Source organism: Mixophyes fleayi (assembly GCF_038048845.1).
Source record: "Mixophyes fleayi isolate aMixFle1 chromosome 12 unlocalized genomic scaffold, aMixFle1.hap1 SUPER_12_unloc_2, whole genome shotgun sequence".
NCBI lineage: Eukaryota > Metazoa > Chordata > Amphibia > Anura > Limnodynastidae > Mixophyes > Mixophyes fleayi.
The window spans coordinates 1426322-1441093 of record NW_027445896.1 but is presented as its reverse complement, the minus strand read 5'-3'; the positions used below and the strand labels follow the sequence as shown (position 1 = coordinate 1441093).

Below are 14772 nucleotides of genomic sequence, written 5' to 3'. Positions count from 1 at the left end.
CATTTATTTAGTGCATTTTACAAAATGAAAGCTAGAATCTGATTGGTTGCAATAGGCAACATCTCCACTTTTCAAACCCGCCGGAAAACTCTCAGCTTGATACATTTACCCCCAGATGTGCAGACTCACAAGCAGCTCCCATTGGGGCAGAGTTATACTGTTGCACCATGTTCAGCCAGAGATGTGCCTAGATGTAAAATTGTAATCAGGACACACGTTGGAACTGGTAGGAGACAGATCTTCAATACCAAGCTCAGGATATCCAATAAACAACCCTTGGTCTCCTTGCAGGCTCTTTTTAAACAGTTCAGAATTCCCACAGGTGAAATCCCGTCCTGTAAGGTTATCCCAAGTCCGTACAGAATGCCATTGGCTCCCAAATCAGGGGTTGGATATGGGAGTGGAGAGAAGTCATCCCCACATGGGTTTCCCCCCAGCTGGTCTAGTGCATAGTAGTCTGACACAGTCCTAGAGAGAACAATAGAGTAGCAAACTGGTTACTGCAGGGCTTAATCCCAGATGATGAATAGCAACTTCCTGTTTCAATCCCTTCTATACATTCATATGAATTGTTAACGAGTAACCACAAGAGAAATTAGCTCTTAAAAGTTTGTCCTCGTATGTACATTTTCTCAAAATAAAAAATAAATGGCTAAACTAATGTTATTATTTTGTTAGGGTGACTTGGAACCAAATTCAAGACACGCTGCCCACATTATACTATCATGTTACTTTGTACTGATACTACCTCCGTGATATAAGACAGTAGTAGTAGACTTACAAGATTTCAATCTTGGATCAATATAAGCCAATATGTATACATGGAAATCCTCCTGGAATCTTGTCCTCTTACTGGATCTCCTTATGATAGGTGTTTAAAAGACAAGTGAGAACTGATAGTGCATTATCTCACGTAGCCAAAGTTTTATTGCACCAAAGAAGCATAAAAGCAATGTATAATACAAATATTGGCTTATATTGATTCAAGATTGAAATCTTGTAAGTGTATATCCGATAGGGGATTGAGAACACCAATCATGTGGTGTTTTTGTCGTAATTATCAACCCCCACTGGATCCTTGGGATATTTAGTGGTTTTCGGTGTAACCACATATTATATGTTACGCTATGATATGATTTTTTTCTTTTCACTTTTTTTATGTGACCACAATCGTGGTGAATGCCAGAAATCTGAAAGTTACTTTGATCACTGCAAATTTCTGGAATTTGTGGAAGACATACATCAAGATGGAAAGAATATATATATATATATATATATATATATATATTATTTCACAGTTGACTCTTTAAAACTGTTAGCGCCAGCTCTGTCACCATTGGTTATTTTTACAGTTTTTTATTTTTGCACATTGTATGTGGATTGTGTGTGTGTGTGTGTGTGTGTGTGTACAGAGGGTGCTTTCAGTTGGCCTGCGCAGATATACCAATCTTTTTATTGTATTATAATCAACAATTGTTTGAGACGCAAAAGAGGAACCAAGTATGACAGCCAGCATCCTGCTGCACAGCGGATCACTAAAGCCATGACAGCTATGTTATCACTGGATGTGAGTCCAATTTCCCCATCAATGCATCAGGTTATAACCGATTAGTTGAGATCATGTGTCCACGTTACCAAATTCCATCACAATCTTATTTCTTCTTAACAGCAATTGCTGTACTGTGAGGTTAAACAAAAAGTCCTTCAGTCCCTAGAAAATGTCATTGTACCGACTGTCCACTTAGCTACAGATATGTGACAAGCGGTACTGGTCAAACAAAAGACTATATAACTGTGACAGCCCACTGGGTTGTGTATAATACACAGTGTCAGGTCATTCACCGCACCCTGCCATATAGCCGCTCACTAGGACAGATGTGATGCTGCCCCTCACACACAATTACCTTCACAGACAAACATTTAGATTGTAAAAGCAACATATATAAATATATATATATAATATATATAATATATATATATACAGTATATGCATTTTGTTTGGGGGGGAGGGGGGGTGCTGCTCACAATTAAACAGTTCCCTATTTTTCCCCACTAAATATTTCAGATGTCGCTGATACTGCCCCTGGCACTACTGTCATCAGATTTAAACATCTTTGATTTTAAAATTAAGAAAGAATAGTTTTTGTTAACTCTTAAATAGTTTAATAATATACCCACCTGCTATCACTTCTAAATGGCAGCTGAGAACAGGAAGGACGGCTATACATTGAAGATATCGATCCAATACTCACGAGATCTGACATTTTACATGAAATGACATTTTGCCTCATTTTCAGATCGGAATTTGGAGCAAGACACCGAGTCATGTCTCAATTCGACTCTGTACCCTAAAATTCCTGTCTATCTAATTCTATCTCCGTACTGCTCATCTCTAGTGAAACATAAAAAAACAAAATGTGGGGGAAAAGTAAAAATTCTTCTTGTTTCACACACAACAATGAGAAATACCCCACTAAGTAGTCTTATGCCAATATATAGATAGTTTTTTTATAACATAACCATTCAGGTCATGGCTTCACTTCCCTATAATTTACACAGTTCATCCATGTTACACATATGTACATAACTAAGACATAGGGCTGTCATACATATGGCCATTTACAGTTACACAGCTCTCAACCAATGGCTGATCAGGGATTACTGGGCTCTGAGCTACCTGGGTTGGTGATGTCACAGAATTCTCTTCAATCTGATTGGTTGGAAACAGCTGTTTACAGTTGAATCTGAAACAGAGCGTCAGTCATCTCCACAGGTAATGTAACAAGACTGGGACGGGGATTATATTATAAATGGGATATATTCAGGGGGTGAGAATAATTTACAGTCTGTGTATTCCTGGTTTACCCATCTCTAAGCCCTGTGTTAATGGCTTTAACCTGGTAACAATATTTACAGTACAGTATAAGTATGAAAACTTGGACCTGATTTTAAACCCAAATATCTCTAAGAATTGAAAGGTGAACACAAAGGGGAACATTTTCTAAAATGGTTTTACAGAAAATGTGTATTATTATTATTATTATTATTATTATAATTATTATTATTATTATTATTATTTATTTTTAAGGCCAAATGTGCTTTACAGATTAGTGAGGAAAACATGTCATACATAAAACAGCTACATACAATATAGATAATATAAAAACCAAGGGTAGGGAGAACCCTTCTCCTGAGAGAGCTACAATCTAATGAGAACAATAAAAGTGCAGCAAATAATGTATAAGCCAAAAATGCCCCATAGTTAATAAAAAAAATGCCGCAGTTAGTGCCTTGTGCATTTCCTACACCAGGTCTGATGTTCTATGGGCCCTAGTGATAGTCTCCAGCCCTTTATTCAGGTAAGCCCACTTGTGGGGTCACAGGGGGAACAGCAGATTAACCTGTATATAATAAAAGAGTGAATCTACAGGACTGTAATGGTGCCCATGTGCATTAGCCCCAATGTGAACTAAACTAATCCAGAACTAACAAAATGATTTTAGTCCATCTTGAGCCCCCCGTGATAGAGAACCAAAGATGGATGGAGAGAAAGGGGGTGAGTGGAAAGTAACAGAGATTAGAAAGGATGAGGAAGTAATGGGGTGAGGGGAGAACGATGATCAATGGGAGACAAGACAAGGTTGGAGGTAAAGTGTAGAATACATTTAAACACAGTGGGCCTGATTCATTAAGGAGAACAAAGCAATAAAGGACTATATTTGATCCAAGACAAAACCAGGTTAAAATGTAAGGGGTGCAAATGAGTTTATTATTTTGCATATAAGTTAAATACTGGCTGTTTTTCCATGTAGCAAACAAATACTTGATAGCTTTATTTTTACACTGAATTTTAAAGTTGACCTAGGACATGCCCTACCCCTAAATTTACGCCCCCCCCCCCCCCCTCTCCAATGCAACATGGTTTTGCCAAGGTGCAAAGTTACTCATTTATTTTGCTTTTCTTTCCTTAATGAATTAGACCCAGTACCTTTGGGACACATTTTTTGAGACCTGCTTTTAGTAACTTTTTTTATTAAATAATGAAGAGCTCTGAAAGTAACCATGTTTTGAATAATTTTCCTAACAACAGATTGATCGCTAAGTCTAACGAGAGACAGAAAAATGAGTGAAGACAAACCTGTCATCCGCAGTTCTTCCAGATGTAAGAAAAATATAAATGTGTTCGTTAGGGCGGGGAACCCAGTGGTAATATCAAACAAGAATTTAATACGGACATTTAGGGCACCCAGTGGTACACCCAGCACCCCCCATCCCCCATCTTTCATGTAAGTCCGATGTAACTTGTTGAGTCCTGAAGCCGCTGTCAGCATGTTCTGTTACAGACAGATAGCGCTCACCTTCCGGTCCTGCCCTGGTCTCTGGCTGTAGGAGAGCAAACTGCCAGTAAGGGGTAAGAGAAGAACTGCTCCGGGCCCTGACAGAAGAGTTTGCAGGGTAGTTTGTTTCCTATGACTGTCATCAAATTATGGCTCCATTTGTGTGTTTATTAACAGATTATGGCCCCGTTTTCTATGACTGATGCTATAATCCGGTGACAATTTTTAACGTTATCACTAAATATTATATGGGAGCTGCTTTACATATATAAAATAGCAGATTTCCTCCAACTGGATATGGGCTTTTTCTGGTAAGATATATTTTGGTTCCTCCCTATATCATGTTTGCGCCAATGCCTCTCAGTATGTGTTTTTTCCTTGTTTATGGTATAGTTTCACCACAATTGATAAGCAGTATGGTAGTTACCTCCCAAATGTCCCAATTTCAGCAGAAGAGTCCACTATCCTGCCCGGGGACATATTTGTCCAGCTTGTGGGAATGTTGGGATAAGGACGATAGCTAATGACCACGCCCTCACCGTGCCTTGACCACGCCCCATCAATATGTGGTCATGTTTGTCTACTTTGTATGTCCCTGTATTTTGTATACTCTGTTTTTCCCAATACCTGTTCTGCCGATCACTGTGTTCTATTACATATCAACTACGATAGTAATAATAATTAATGGGACTCATGTACTAGCCAAGGTCCACGGTTATGCCGCGGTAGCTAGCTTTTCCATGTAGATCAGTTATGGACTCTCTATCGGCATAGGCCACATTCTAATCGGAAAATTTCACAGAAGCGATGTTCAAATTGAAAGTCCCTTATCCCTCCTGAGTGTCAGACGGTGCAGACTGGATCTACACACAAGAGGGAGCTATTGCACACAAAGGAACGCACATAAGAGACAACTGGGGAGGAACTAAGGGTGAAAGGCACAAAACAGGGATAATGAACAAACACATGGATGAAGATCAGACACATAAGGAACATGTTTCACAGATTTTATATTGCTAATACCATGGGGAAAATTAATGATAATTTATAGTAAAACAAAGTCACCCATCATTGAGAATATATTAGCTGATAATGAATATTCTTGTCTCCCCAGTGCCAGAAGCTGTAATGGAGACCCTCGTTGGAGATCCCAATGACACCTCCCCGAGGAATAAGGAAAACATCGCTGGACATTCCATCGCTGAGGTTAAATGTCTTGTCTACTATATTATATATGGAAGATCGTTGTTCAATTCTAAATTGAGGCACAGGTTAAGCTTCAACACATGTGACAATGCGCTTATGTTGTAATATTGTTACATTTTAGTTATATTATAAGTAATATTCAGTCTTTATTCCATGCCTCCCAACTTTTGCAATCCCCAAATCAAAACAAAACACAGGTTGTAGCAGTGCGTCCATAAATGGAGGTGTGGTCACATCACAATGGGTGCGTGGCCACACCCTCATGGGCACCCTTTACCATCCTCCCCTAACAACGCCAAAGATTTTAGTCTCTTCTAGGTATAAAGATGTACATGTAATATTATGGGCCAGATTCATGTTCAGACTTATCTTGCGTGAAATAGACCTGCGCTTGCTCCAAAACAGACTTTACTCCAATTAACGCAATTGCATGTAATTCATGTCCAAAGCAAATGACACTTACGACTGCCTACAACACATAAGGGAACAATGGTGGCAAGGTTTTTCTCCTGGACAAAATCATGTTACAATGCAAGGGGTGAAAATAGGGTTATTATTTAGCACATAAGATAAATACTGGCTGTTTTTCATGTAACACACAAATACTTGATAGCTTTAATTTTACACTGAAATTTAAAGTTGATCTAGGACATGCCCAACCCCAACTATAAATCTACCATGACATTTTAAATTTGCCTCCCACTCCAAGGCAACATGGTTTTGCCAAGATGCAAAGTTACTCCTTTTTTTACTTATTTTCTTTTCCTTAACGAAACAGGCCCATTGTATGTATAATATGCATTAAGGAGATCTTGATTTATGTATTTAATGTAAAAAAAATATAAATATGATTATACTGTTTAGAGTTGTTCATCATTTTTTTTCTAGGCTTTATTTAAATACCTTATATTGCACATACGCTTGTGTGTATACTGCGCTGTGCTCTGTTAATGTACAACATGTAACGTTTAGGCAGATTGCACTTACACCCAGATTCAAACTGAAACACATCTTGATGTCCGCTTGGATTTGAATATGGGTTCCGTGATCTTTTCTTAAGAGCAAGTTAGGTGCAAGTTGCGTTCGGACTTGAATCAGGCCCTATATGAGCCTCCTCTTCAAGGTTCTCATGTTTACCTAATATGATCCTCACCAGGTAGTGGTCCAGGTACCAGTTATTCCCACCAATGGTTCTTTAACATCCATCTTGCAAAGAGCCTGTGGTATGAATCAGCAGTCATTTTTATACCAGTATCATGTAAATTTCATCACTTAAATTCAAAGTTGAAATGTATTAATAGTTTCTAGTAACCTCTGTCCTTGTTATTCCAATTCACTGGCTTTCCTTTGTATTGAGAGTCATTCATTTGTTTCCCTCCTACAGTATGTTTGTAATGACATTTACTTTTTATTTTCCCGGTTGTCTTAGGAGAGTGTATCAAGCCCGAAGTCACCACCACAGGGATTTTATGTGGGCTCCAGCTCGGAGGTATTTTCTACATATATAACTTTCTAAAGATATAAGTCTTTCAATCAGTGGACTCTTCATTTTATATTTACTTATTTTACACCAATGGTATATGGTTGAGGTTGAAGCCATAGGTCCTGGTGGTGATGTGATGGTGGGTGGTCTACAGCAACATCAAACTGTGTGGTGTGGTAAGACAAAAAATGAAATCCAGTCCCCTGGATAAGTGTAATTAAAATGATTGCCCCCTTGTTGTTCATAATTAATCCCTAAATGATATTAATTAATATTAGTGCCCCCTTGATGATTATAAATTATAATAGTGCCCCCTTAATGATATAATTATTTTAGGGTTTCTCTCTTTTTTCGTCTCTCTTGTGTCCAGCACCTGTTCCCGCAGTGTGCGCAGGGAGGCCCCTGGACGTGACGTAATAACGCTGTCATACTTAGGGGAGCCGGGGGCCCCTGCATACAGTCACATATGGGACTAGGTGCTGCTGGCAATTAAGATGGCAATTTTTAAAGGAGAACCCCGGCGTGATCTGTGTATCTGCAAAAATGTAACATTCTCAACTTGTATAAGTTAATGGTAGATGCAACTCATTTAGGAAATAGGACAGACTGTATAGGCGAGCATCACATATCTGGGGTTAACCATATTTACTTTTTATGTTCCCGGTTGTCTTAGGAGAGTGTATCAAGACCGCAGTCACCACCGCGGGTATTTTATATGGGCTCCAGCTCGGAGGTATTTTCTACATATATAACTTTCTAAAGATATAAGTCTTCCCATCAGCGGACTCTTCATTTTATATTTATTTATTTTACACCAATGGTATATGTTTGAGGTTGAAGCCATGTGTTGAGAGACTTTCATTTTTAAAACCCATATACTTCCTCCTACAATATGTTTGTAATGACAATTACTTTTACTGCCCCCGGTTGTCTTAGGAAGATGTACCAAGCGCCGGATCAGCACCTCCAGGAGTACATTTGGATTCCAGCTTGGCGGTAAGTTATGTCTAGGTATACAGCTTTCTAAACATATAAATCTTCCCATCAGCGGACTCTTCACAGATTGAATATGGTTGAGGTTGATGGGGCTTGTTAGCGGTGGGTGGTCTACACCAACAGCGAGCTGGGTGGAGGGAGGGCTGGAGCAAAGATGAAATCCAGTACTTCTCAGGTACCAGATGCAAACATCCGATCTCTATTATCTGTCTGCTAATATGGGTCATTTCTATATCTGACCTTGAGAAAACTATCCTGTTCAGTCGTCACAATGACCGAAATATACTGTCTCCCGTTTTCTTTCTTGTCCTGGATTCATAGAACTCCCTTCCACTTACTTGTATACGTATGAATGGAAGAGGTGTAACATAATCTACAAGAGTAGATCAGTTAGATATGAATATTCCCAACGGTCTGTGAGGTCATTTTGGTGAATGATGTTTGAGAACAGAGATGTCTCATGTTTATAATGACATTTACTTTTTCTGCATCCTGTTTTCTTAGTGTCGTGCACCAACACCGGATACAGCTTTAGAAAAATATCTTCTGAATTACACCTTTAAGGTATGTTCTAGATATACAACTTTTTAAAATATAAGTCTTCCCATCAGTAGACTCTCCATATTATATTTATTTAACACAGATGGAATATGGTTGAGGTCATGGGCCTTGCTGGTTGGTGATGGTTTGGTGGTGGGTGGTCTACAGCAATGTGTACATATCAGATATCTATTATGCTCCTGTTAATATGAATAATTTCTATATCTGCACCTGATAAAACTATGCTGCCCAGTCATCACAATGTATAAAATATTCTGTCTTCTTCTTACTCACCCACTTGTATGAGTATGAGTGGATGAGGTGTAAAGTAATCTCCTTCAGTAGATCATTTCGACCTGAATAGATCTGACAGTTCATAAGGCCACTATGGGGAAAGATGTTTGAGAACAGAGATCTCACATCTATAATAGAGTTCTCTGGAATCAAATTGAATAAGAAAAGGTTCCGTACAGAGAGTGCTTGTTATGTGGCCATGGTGCACTGCTGGATGACTGACAGTGATGCCTCAATCCCTGACCATGGTGATAGTATGGTGATGGTGATAGTATGATGTTTAAGGGCAAGTTACTCCGCCCAGTGCAGAAACACAGGGCCAGGCCAGTGCCTCCTATAGAGAAGCACATGGCAGCAATCTGCACCCAGGAACTTCTAAGATAAGAGAATTATACAGGTCACTCTTTCTTGCTTTAAAGACATAAGAAGTTGGGCAGTCAGGTGACATTTTTCGGACTTTGAGGTCATTACTCATAAGATCTGGTTGACCTGCTGTCATCATATTGTGAATGTAGCAAAGGAGGCAGAGCTAGATTAAGGATTTGGGGGGCCCAGGGTACTTAAGAGAGGGGGGCCCTATGGTCTAACGTTAACAGCACAGTGCCATCATTCAGGGAGAGATTTACTAAGTCACATAGTTCTAAACCTACTACAATAATACACTATTAAATGTCATGTATGTATATGTAGTATATATATATATATATATATATATATATATATATATATATATAAAGTCATATATATATATATATATATATATATATATAAAATAATGTAGTAATGTAGTAATCTATGTATGAAATGTAAAATTTACATAAATTCAAATTTACAATATCATCCTAGTACCTAGTAACTCCTATTCTTGTTATAACAATTCACTGGATTTTCTCTGTATTCATTTTTAAAACCCATATTCTCTCTCTGTAATAACATTTACTTTTTCTGCTCCTTGTTGTCCTATTAGTGCGCACCAAGACTGGAGTCACCGCCCCCAGGATTTTATCTGGATAACAGCTCGGAGGTATTTACTAAGATACAACTTTCTAAAAATATAAGTCTTCCCATCAGTGACCACTTCACATTATATTAATTTTACACAGATGGAACATAATTGAAGTTGAGGCTATTGGGCCTTGGTGGTGGTGGCGGTGGGAGGTCTAAGGCAACAGCAAGCTGGGTGGAGGGGTGGAGGGGTGGGGCAGAAAAATGGAATCCAGATCAGATACCAGGTACAGCAGAGGATATGTGGAAAAATCAGATTTCTATTATGCTTCTGCTTATATTAGTAATTTTTATATCTGGGCTTGCAAAACATTTAGATTTCTGTTGAGAACATGACAAAATATCCTACCCCACACTTGCTGCCTAGGTGTGATCTTTGGCTCAAAACTATCCTTTATTCCCCACATCCCATCTCTATCTCTCTGACCCCCTGACCAACATTGCTGTGTGACTGGATCATATAGCCCACTGAGCACTTTTTACAGTTGCAATCTGACCAATATACAATATATAGCACTTAACCTCATGTATCAAACTTACATTGTCCCATAGGTTGTAAGCTTGTGAGCAGGGTCCTCTTACTTCTCTGTCTGTCTGTATTACCCAGTACTGTTTTATTACTGTGTTTGTATCCATTTGTAAAGCACTATGGAATATGCTGGCGCTATATAAATAAATGATGATGATGATAGTACCAGAGGTAGCAAAAGTCAACACAAAGCCCAGGAGTAGAGCTGGACATCAGGAAATCTTCTACCTCCTGATAAAATTGATCTCTTTAGGATCGAGTGTTTGATTCCTGAGGGTTTCCCATTTCATGCAATGTTTGTAAATATCTGCTAAATTACACTATCAGCTACTATGATATCCTACTATTAGTCTGGGGATGGTCTTCTCATTTGTTTGGTTCACGTGAAGTGCTATCCTGTTTTACGAGTACTAGGAATGTATCTTTGGCTGTAGCTCCTAAAATTTCAGTCCATTATTGGTATTTGGCTTCCGCATGTAGATTAATATAACAGACGCAACACAAATATAATCTGCCTTGTTTGTTAAACCATGCGCATGTCCTTTTGGCTTTGTCTACCTGTTTCTTTTATTAAGCTGACATTCTGCTATCTATATGTCCTCTTTTTAATTTCTGTCCAATGCCGTCTACTTCTACTACTGGGAATGTCTTGTTATGATTGGTTACTGCAAGTTACAGCTCATCTGTGATATCTCCATCAGCTTAAAAAAACAAAACAACTTAATGCACATGCAGCCCCAGGAGTGAATTGCGTAAAACTAATGGTTGCTTCATGGTTAGGATATTGTACCTGTGTACATGGTTTACCCCATTGTGTAGTCATTCTTTTCATATGCATACATTTTATCAACAGTCAGAATTCTCAGCATCTGATGAAGTGAAGACAACTGAAGATGCTGGATGTGAAGTTCCCATCAATGAGGTATGGTGGCTTTTTGACTTCATATTTAGATGGATTCTATTATCCTCTGCAAAAGGTCTGATTGGCGGAAACAGATAGATCAGGGGGCGGCTTTGCTAAGTGCAGATAAGGCGCACAACTGTGTCTAGTTTTGCACTGTTATTTTAATGAGCTAGTTTGGGAGGAGAAGCTGCTTTTAGGGAAGCAACTGAATGTTTTGATGTTTGTATATGAGCCTTAGAGCTTCTGTAGTTCATCACATGACTTTATTAGAACACATAATGGTGAAGGAAGCTGGTAAAATTCATTATGTCCGCACAATTTGTGCTCTTTAATTAAGTTACATTCAGAGGAGGGAATTCAATTGACAGCATTACTCGTGAGAATAACGCATTCCTTGCACTATTAATGTTACTACGGTAATAGTGCACATTATTACCGTTAGTACGGTAATCTCAACATTGATTTTTGCTTGCAGCTCTGAAAGCCTTGAGTAGAGAGCCGCGTTAAAATTATCGAACTAACGATAATAGGGCGTGGGCTGCGTTATTCTCACGAGTAACGCTGCCAATTAAATTCCCCCATAGAACATCCAGGCCTGCGATAATAACTAATCCTTGTTACATTTACTAAGATCAGTATCAGTTTTCTTAGCAGGCTTGGACTCAAACTTTTTTCCCCTACAGAATACACATGAGAAACAGACAGCAACAGAACGTCTTCATGCTCTATGCAGCTTGGTCTCAGACTGTACACCATCCCCACCAGAAAGACCGCATGCCTCAATTGACAACATCCCTTCTTCCGTTCCCGTGGTCATCACTACATCACCGCAGGTGGACACAAGAGAGATCACCATCGAGAATGATGCACAAGCAGATTTTTCATTCTTCTGTTTGTGCTCATGGTGCTGCCTTCCAGCAGACCAGCAGCAGCGGAGGCAACAGCAAACATCTGGCCCCCGGAGATCTCGTCTTCAGTCCCTGTGGAGGTGGATTCGTAAAAGATGTGGAAGGGTGGTTTCTGCGAGCAACATCAGTGGAAACCAAGACAATGGCAGCGCTGGGAACTGAGACATACCATCATGCGGCATACAGGGTGAGCTCATGTCTTGCACTGAAGGGTTAAGTTGTCTGATTCTACACATACTAACCTAGGAAACACCTATATTGTACTGATGCACTATCCACAATGTTCTACACATATATACACCAAGAAAATAATAATCAGATTCTGTTGGCTGAATCCCAAGGATTCAACTGAACACAAATCTTCCTAAACCTGCTAGGAATTATCCACATTTTAATCCAAATTCAGGATTCTGTACATCAATATATTTTACATATAATACATTTTCCACATTTAGAAATATAGCTGTAACATAAGTCTTCTAGTTTTACTCTTTCCTTCACCATCAGCCATCTAAAGATACAATATATTTACATAAATTAGTGGTCTTAAGTATGGATTTAACCAAATCTACCAGAGATCTTTAATTCTTCATATAAAACCTGCACATACTACAAATGTATTAGAAACATGAAATTATCTGATAGAAGAGGACTGGTGACTGTATCCGTCAGTGCAAGACATTTCCCCTGTTCATGAGCACGGAAAGATGGACACTGTTGCTGATTTAACATCAGATGTTTCATATAGATATATAGATATATAAATATATAGATCTATTTGTTTCATTTAGATATACAGATATAGATGTTTATGTATTATGCTTAAAATATTGGTAGTTACAAAAAAACAAAAAAAACAAAAAAATTATTATAAGAGTAAGAGAGGGCTGGGATTAGAAGTGATATAAACACTGAGGGTGCATGTAGATGAAAAGGTTAAGGTGACTGGTGGGTCAGGTTCAGGGCAGGATCATGCGTCCTCCCTGGCAGGTCATCGAGTGTCCCCTGCACGATTGCCTCAAATTTAGTTGACCCAGGTCAGCGAGCAGGTCCAGTCGCGGTCGGCTGACCGTAGTTTGTTTACTTTAGCACTGTTGGTGGATGCGGGGACTGCGGCTCCTGGGCCGGGGAGCTCTCTTTCTGTATCTCCCTCTGCAGGTTCGGCTGGTTGTGTGACATCAGGTCAGAGGTCTGGGCGTGCTTCTTATGCGGAAGCCGCATCTACGGCCCTGGTGGGCCCGTCATCACGTGTGGAAGGTGGTAGTCTTGGATCAGTTGGTGAGCATGCCAGTAGGGTGTCTGGTTCTAGCTCTGATTCCAGCTCTTCTACCTCTGGGAGTGAGGTTCCGGACAGGTCTGGGAGGGCAGACACAAGATTGATGAAGCTCCTGGAGAGGAAGTTGTGTAGTACCTGCCATAGGGCGGGGTTGGAAGGTGTTGGTTCCAATGAAGGAAGCAGGATATCGAGGGACGATGTGGTGCGCTGTTCCAATACAGCCGTCAGGGGGATATTAGGTGCCGGGTGTGTGGTAAGATAGGCACAGGTTGTTTTGTGGATATGTTTGCCATCACTAATAAGGCTACAGATGATTTGGCAGCATCAAGGTCACGCTCTGGCGTGTTGACGAGGCATATCGAGAAATTGTCATACCTGGTTATTGAAATTGACACTGTTGCAGGGTGTTGTAAGCTTCCAATGGAGGAAGTAGCTAAGTTGAGGGGTGTGATTGATTCGTTTCAGGGTGAGTGTAAGGTGCAGTAAAAACAGGTGCAGTCACTGCTTGGCCTGCTTAATTTTGCTTGTAGAGTGATACCCATGGGTAGGGTTTTTTGCCAGAAGTTAGAGAGGGCTACGGTTGGGATTACAAAAGCAAGGCATTTTGTGAGGATATCCAAGGAAATTAGAGATTATATGGCTATGTGGTGCATGTTCTTGGAAAATTTTAAATGAGTTTGAAGCTGCTTTGTTTCGGCTTGAGTGTGTAAAGGCTTTTTTCATGGCTTTCAGAACCGCTGATTGGGCTTTGTTAAGTGAGTATGGGCTCTCTGCTGTCCTGGTTAGTATTGCTACATAAACTGTTTTTTCACTGTGTTTTTTAACTGTGTTATACTGTTTTTGGTATTGCATTTATTGCTGTGATCGTGTTTATTTAAGTTGTATTTTCAGTGTTCTTTTCTTTTCACATTTGTTCCCAATCCATTCTCCTCCTTGTTTTCTCCACCTTATCTTTTTCCCCTAGTTCTTGTCCCTGCCCCCCCCCTTTCCCCTCTCTCTTTTTCTTGTTTGTTTTTTGTTACCTTTTCCTTCCCCCATTATGCTCCGGGCCAAGAGAGTTAGGGTTCCACCCCACCGCCTCCCTGAGGCTTGTTTCCCCCCCTCGGCCCTTAGTAAGCGGCGAGCCCAGATCCGGGCCTCGCCGACGGGTGTTTCCTCTTCCCCCCTCTCGGGTAGTGGGGTGGGTGTCCCCGGCGGTTCCGCTGCGGCCGCGGCGGCTAGAAAAGTTTATGCGCATGCGCGACGACGCGCACGCACGCAGACGCGCGCGCATGGGCGTCAGTCCATCCCGATT

General features: G+C 40.0%; 1 long non-coding RNA gene across 1 annotated transcript; it reads left to right on the top strand.

The window, feature by feature from the left end:
* The first annotated feature begins 6971 nt into the window (after window positions 1–6971).
* LOC142112099 (uncharacterized) lies at window positions 6972–9863 on the top strand. Its single transcript, XR_012681159.1, has 5 exons — window positions 6972–7032; window positions 7700–7759; window positions 7963–8022; window positions 8527–8586; window positions 9824–9863. It is a non-coding gene; the product is annotated as an uncharacterized LOC142112099 (long non-coding RNA).
* Window positions 9864–14772: the final 4909 nt, after the last annotated feature.